General features: G+C 36.1%; 1 long non-coding RNA gene across 1 annotated transcript; it reads right to left on the minus strand.

The window, feature by feature from the left end:
* Window positions 1-270: 270 nt before the first annotated feature.
* LOC118437518 lies at window positions 271-1,301 on the minus strand. Its single transcript, XR_004836147.1, has 2 exons — window positions 1,168-1,301; window positions 271-588 (listed from the first exon to the last, which is right to left on the minus strand). It is a non-coding gene; the product is annotated as an uncharacterized LOC118437518 (long non-coding RNA).
* Between the last annotated feature and the right edge of the window lie 4,877 nt (window positions 1,302-6,178).

Genomic DNA, 6,178 nt, shown 5'->3' on the forward strand with positions numbered 1-6,178 from the left:
ACGTTGGGAGACCTCTATTGTCGGTGAAACTGCACAGGCATGCTTCCATTAGTTTGAAGTACTTTGTTTAATTAACCAAGTGTTTGTCCAAGAATGCGAAAAATTATACTGGATGAAGTTCATCTAGCCACCAACACAAATAATAATACAAATATTAAACATTTCTATGCACGCAATCTACATCGCTGATTTTCAGTCAATACCTACATATAAATAAGAGATCTACATCTTTAGCTTTGCTATGACACTAGTGGAATGCTATGAGTCAAATTGGATAAAATATAGTTGGTGGTTTTTATTTCTCTTGTACACATTGAATGCTACAGATATCTGGAATTGTCATCTGATTAAATTATTGTTCTGTAAATACTCTGCATAACTTGGAGGTGGGCACGTTTCGTCAACAAGAGTTGGAGATTCAAGTGGATCACTTAATATGACCGTATGATAATTTGGGACCAGGTCGATGTCCAATATGCACATTTCTACGGAAGTGATAGGAGCGCTTGGAAGAGGATCATCAGGGTTCTGGTTTGATTCAGATCCGGTTGTCTCTTGGGGTTCTCTGCAGTCACTGCTGCATAACCACTGCAAATCAAAATATTTAATGTTTCAGATAATATTTACATATTTAGCACGGTTAAAGTAATTAATTACTAAATTCATTTCAACAAAACGTCTAGAAGTAATTGATTTAAATTACATTTATTACATTTCCATTTAGTGTGTAATCATGTAATTTGTAATTAATTACTTAGAAATCATTTGAGTAATTAATTATTCTAGTTTTAATTTTGAGTGCTTAATGTGTAAGATCTGGTTTTTGCGAGATTCGTTTTAGCAGCTAGACAAATTTTTGTCGTGCAGGGATTCGCCAAATAAGACTTCGCAAATCCTTCTAAAACACTTATTCTTGCGCTGTTTCCATGTAATTCCGTAATTTTTCTGGCTGGCGATGGTAAACGTGAGTTTGCGAAATAATCCCCATTTTCTGGGTAAATGTGTAAAAAAATACCATTGTTTTCAAGCAAAGATTTTGCGAACTCTCGCAAATTTCGCAAATATATGTTGTTATGATAGCAATGCTATGCCAAATTTGCGAGATATGCGAGGGTTGACGTGAGTACGCTCATTGAAACATAAACGAAAGGAGAAAGGGAACCTCACCTTAAGGAAAATTAGCCAAGCAATAACATTAATTAAGATAGCTAGAAAAGATATGAACATTATGACACTCATTTTAAAATGAAATTTTACTCTGCCCCTGAATTTCGTTTGTATAGCTTATATCCTTAGCTATGATCAGAAGAAAGTATTTGAGCACAGAAGTGCTCCTGATTGTATTTATATGCCTGCATAAACAGGGAAATATGATATGTTCACGCGTAATGTGATAAATAAATAGTTTTATCGTAGTTTATTATTTTACTTATCAGTACCTGAAGCAAACAGGTTCAATTTCGATAAGTAATTGAGATATGATGCAAACACTCTAAATAATTTGGTGACAAATCGTCACCCGCGGAGGTACGGTACTCTACTAGTTTTGGGTAGTGATTAAGGACATTTTGCGGGAAATAAGCTGAGCTGAGTCGGATTAGCGTTTTCAGAAATCCGATCCGTTTTTTTAAATTTCAAAAATACCTACCCGATCCGTTTTTTTAAATTTCAAAAATACCTACCCGATCCGTTTTTTAGATTTTTAATATTTCCGATCCGTTTTCTGGACACAAAACACGGATTATCAAAAAAAAATCGGATGATGGTCTCAACCAAATCCTCTAATTTTGAGGATTTGATTTCGCAACTAGCGACAAATCTGACGAGGGAACCTCTTATAGTGCCCGGAGCTCCCAGCATAACCACTATGTACATTCGACGTAGATTTTAATACTAGTCCGATGATGTGACAAAATTTCCGTGTCAAAATGACATTTCGTCAAGTGGTGACGACTTTAGTGACGCGCCGAACGGTCACTTTCGCCCATGCTTTCAAAAGAGGAACGCTTTTCACCACTCGCTCCTCACTCATCTCACTTAAATCTCAATCCATTTTTTCGACATAATTTCGCATACGATGGATGGATTTATAATCACGAACTTTACTATACCTACGCCTTGTCTTTTCTAATTTATTTTTTTGGCACGATTGTAGAAGTTAAGAATATTCACCATCTCTTGATAGGTAAAATTTACACCGTCGACATCTTCTTCCTCCCATTCCTGTGAGGTTCGTTGCAACAGACTTGCAAAAGCTTCTCGACGTCTTGCTCATCTTCAGAATCCTCATGAAATTTATTTATTGTATCACTATCACTAATTAAATCGTATGCCTCCACATAAGTGTCAATATCACAATCATAATAAAATTCTAAAGTAATAGAAGATTCAAAGTCCGTATTTGAATTATCAACTAAATCTTCCACAAAACGCAAAATCCGGTCAACAATTTCAACATTGTTAACTGGAATTGATGAAGCGTTCGAATCTCCCGAATACCTGTCCTTGGCGATTTTAAGAACAGACTCACAAATTGATACAATTATAGACATTCTATAATTTTTAAACTCCGAATATTTAAAGGTAAAAAATAATATTAAAAGGCTACAAATAGTAAACAAGGACCATACCCGATCAGCAAGGAAATATGAGAACTACGCAAAAACTGCGTTGCATTTAGTTGCATTGCGGAAATTGCTATAAGCTGCTGAGATTTTGCGTAATTTATTAGCAACTTAATAATATGCTAAAAATATACTGAAAAAAGACGAAGAAAATGTGCATCGTATTGCATATATTAAGAACTGAGAGTAGCTTGCGAATAAATCACGCAACTTCTATGCCTGCCACCGATGAAGTAATAAATCGATGATATTGGGCACAAAAGTTGCGTAAATTATGCGCTAAAACTTTCAAAATTTTTTCGCTCAGGGAAGACGAGAAAGTTGCATAGATTCTGCGAATATTTTGCGTAATTATTTCTTCGCCGCCATTGCTTTTTTAACTCGTGGTCGTACAACGTTCCTCTACCCTGTTAAGAAGGGTAGAGCTCAGACATAAAATATGTATTACAAGTATTCAATCGTCGAGTTAAAGCCAAACAGCAAAAATTATATTCCTGTTGACCTCGTGGCGTCCCTGTGGCTGGCTGAAGGAAAGAAGATTTATTCCTGACCCCCCTGTTCAAGTCCAAAGTTACGAAATCTAGTGTTACGAAAGTGTGTAAAGTTACGAAAGTGCTTCCGCCCCCCAAGATTCGTGGAAACAAGTTCCTTACTCGACAATCTTAGGAAGTTATGGTAAAAATTCATTCTTATCAAATATCACTGATCAGAGCTAAAATTAAATTGTATTCCCATTTAGAAATATATGGAGAAGCCATGAACAAGCTCATCTTAACAAAAGAAACTTCAAATGTGGACAGACTCCGATGCGACTCCAATTAATCGACCAGCTTTGAAGTATGCCAGGCCACCATCCAGCAATTCATCTAATTCAGACGGCGGTTATCTTCCAGAGGACAACATTATTGTCCCGAGCATGTCATTATTTTAAAATTTAACTCATGTTAGCAGTAATGATGGCATACATCAGTTTCGTTATTTATAGTTTTAATCAAATTTTTAAATAACCTAGACTCACTTTGTTTGAAGATAATGATGCTGAAAAGGGGGCTACTGTGAATACTGTCATTGGGACTTTCGATGACGATGCTACCTCAGGACTGGCTGCTAACCTACATGAAAACAGTGAAGCCAGACAAATTTTAAATAAACCAGACGGTTCTACAGATCAGGCTATTATCTTGGTGCAACAACAAAATTTCCGAGCTCCCGATTGTCGATGGTGCAAAATTAGCTGACTTCGAAGTCTGGTTGGCTATTCCAGCAAATCGGGAATTATTAGTTACTAAATTTAATAATTATTTGCTCATAATAATAATTACGTTTATGCAAACAAATTGACTCCATTATTAGGTGCAATTCTCGACCATGAAAGTAATATCTTAGGTATTTATAAAGTTGGTCAATTGTTTGCAATAGATAGATAATAGATAATGTTAATAAGAGGTAGAAGCACAATTTGTCAGAAATGTTGAAATTAATTCTGACAGAGACCAAATATGTGGTTTCCATTGTATAAATGTTCCTATGCAGTCCCTATTTAAATACAATTCCTATTTAATAAATCATTTAATGTGTTATATTTGTTTTAAAATAATCTTAATTTCTTCATAAAAACTGCATAAAAGAAGCATGAAAAAGTTGCAAATAATTTGCGTGAAAATCGCGGGAGAAATATCTGCAGAAATGTTAAGCAAAATGACGCAATAATTCATAGTGATTTCTGCGTCAAAACTCCCGCAAATAATGCGTTGCACTGATAATCAATTCTGCGCAACGTTTACCAACAAATCTGCACAATTTCGGCGGCCATCGGTTGCAGCAGATTTGCTATATCACTTTTGCGCAAATTCAATGATATTTGCGGATCGGGTATTGTCAAAACAGTTAAATTGGATGCGAGTTTACTCAATGAGTAAATGGGTTGAGATTTAAGTGAGATGAGTGAGGAGCGAGTGGTGAAAAGCGCTCCTCTTTTGAAAGCATGGGCGAAAGTGACCGTTCGGCGCGTCACTAAAGTCGTCACCACTTGACGAAATGTCATTTTGACACGGAAATTTTGTCACATCATCGGACTAGTATTAAAATCTACGTCGAATGTACATAGTGGTTATGCTGGGAGCTCCGGGCACTATAAGAGGTTCCCTCGTGAGTCGGAGTAGTGTTGTCAGGTACCTGATTCGGGTTCAAAAATATCTGATTCAATCGGATCGGATCGGGCTACGGTCTATCAGAAAAACGGATATTTATACGAGTCAACTCTAGAAATATGTCAAAAATTCGTATACCAGGCACAATTAAAAAATTAATTCGTTTCTGAAAAAAAAAATCTCCTGTTCAAATATTAAAATTGTGTATTTTTTCAAAATAGCGACATCACGTGTCTTTGGTACACGAGTTGTTTCCTTTGTCTTTTAATTATTACCTCCGCGGGTGACGATTTGACTCCAAATTAATTAGAGTGTAGATATGTATCATATTTTGGCATGCCTTTACTCATTGAAGTGATATACATACATATATGTACGTCCATTTGTAATATTCCACTGATTGCGCGATGACGCGACATTTTCTATTTAATCGTAAAGCGTCATACTTAAAAAGTTTGGCCAATACAATGACTAATCAAGTACTTACCTACGTATATACATACATATTTCTACTGTCCATTTGCGTACAAAAATATATAAATAGTTTAGCCATTTATCTATATATTTTTGTATTGGTGGAACGTATGGAAATGGACAGCAGACCCACGTACTTGATTAGTCATTTAATTAGTTACTCATCGGGTTCAGTAATTACGTAACTTCGGCTACTTCATGCTGGGATCGGAAAACCCTATAGGGTTTTTGTAGAAAAACCCGAATTCGGGGGGTTTTGTGCGTTTTGTGGGGCTTTTGTAAGATTTTTTAACGAATTGAAACAAATGTCATCAAACTATGTTAGAGTAAAACTAATTCAATATTCGGATTTAATATGAAATTTTATGAATTTGAGCTGGAGATCAAAGATATCGGCAACCCTGATGTTTAATAAATAATGATCTACATATCTAGTTTTGCTACGACACTAATTACTTAGATTAAATATAGTTAGATTTTATTTCTCTGATACAAATTGAATGATACAAGATGCCAAAAATTGTAACGACAATTCTTGTCAGTGAAGTCATATATTGACACCGGCTGTGTTGATTTGACAAATTTTTGCTTTGAGTGTAGTAATTCGTAAAATCGGGAAAAATATAATCAAAATTGAGAAGATACGAGTGGACGACAATGTTCGGCCGAGTCAGAGTAGTAAAAATACACCCCGAGTACTCGGTGAATCCTTTTTAAGCATGCATCACTTTCACTCCGCACATTAAATTTCACTCGTGCATTATAGACAATGGCTGCGGAGGTGGGAGGATAGGCGAACCTTGTCCGCCAAGACATCCTGTCTTCCAAATGTTAGTAAGCTCCTCCTACTCGTGACTCAAAGGCTAATGTCCCCCCAAATTCCGCCCCCACTGGCAATTCGATGACGCCAGCGGTCTCGCTCCGATTTTA

The sequence above is a fragment of the Folsomia candida genome, unplaced genomic scaffold (assembly GCF_002217175.1).
Source record: "Folsomia candida strain VU population unplaced genomic scaffold, ASM221717v1 Fcan01_Sc013, whole genome shotgun sequence".
Lineage (NCBI taxonomy): Eukaryota > Metazoa > Arthropoda > Collembola > Entomobryomorpha > Isotomidae > Folsomia > Folsomia candida.